General features: G+C 32.2%; 1 protein-coding gene across 1 annotated transcript in view; it reads left to right on the plus strand.

The window, feature by feature from the left end:
* The window catches only part of LOC119585399 (adenylyl cyclase 78C-like), a gene marked incomplete in the record, with an annotated part of 159,642 nt that overhangs the window by 154,468 nt on the left and 4,484 nt on the right, over positions 1–690 (plus strand).

The following is a 690-nucleotide window of genomic DNA, read 5'->3' on the forward strand; positions in this document are numbered from 1 at the left end:
TCCAGGAAACCGCGCCTCCATAATAAGATATAACATTCGGATACCCATTGTCTGTTTTTTAATGTGAAGTGCCAAATAACTGAATCATGTATGTTAGGACTTCAGTAGTTTAAGCTGCTAGTGGTGTGTGTGACGGATTCCAAGCTTTCTGTGATATTCTGATATTCAGTGAGGTGTGTCCGAAATGTTTTTAGTTTCTACGATTCGCCGTTGGTAGTTTTAAATGCTATAATTTTATTTTTTAAAAATATATGATTTATTTTAAAGAGTAGATGGATAATATACTGTACTAATCACTATATACATTAAGCATATTCACTGTAGTTGTTTTTTTAAGGATGTATTGTCGTGCCATTATGTATATATTTTCGGACATACCTAGAGTATCATTTAATATAGCGTAAGTCTCATTATGTACTCTGGTAATGCTAACAGTTGGCATTGCGATAAAAAAGCATGTCATTATTAAATAAAAAGAAAGTCCACATTTCTACTTATGGACATGTTTAAAACACTTGTGTAAATGTGAAAATACATTAGTCTTGGATTTAGAAATCGATAAGTGTAATAATTTTCGCAGTCACAATGCTCGTGGTGAGTGAGCTGAGAACCATATATGTTTACACGTGTTTTTTCGTGCTGATGTTACATAGATGTGGAAAATAATTTAGTTTCCTTTTTAAGTTTTGG

The sequence above is a fragment of the Penaeus monodon genome, chromosome 19, assembly GCF_015228065.2.
Source record: "Penaeus monodon isolate SGIC_2016 chromosome 19, NSTDA_Pmon_1, whole genome shotgun sequence".
NCBI lineage: Eukaryota > Metazoa > Arthropoda > Malacostraca > Decapoda > Penaeidae > Penaeus > Penaeus monodon.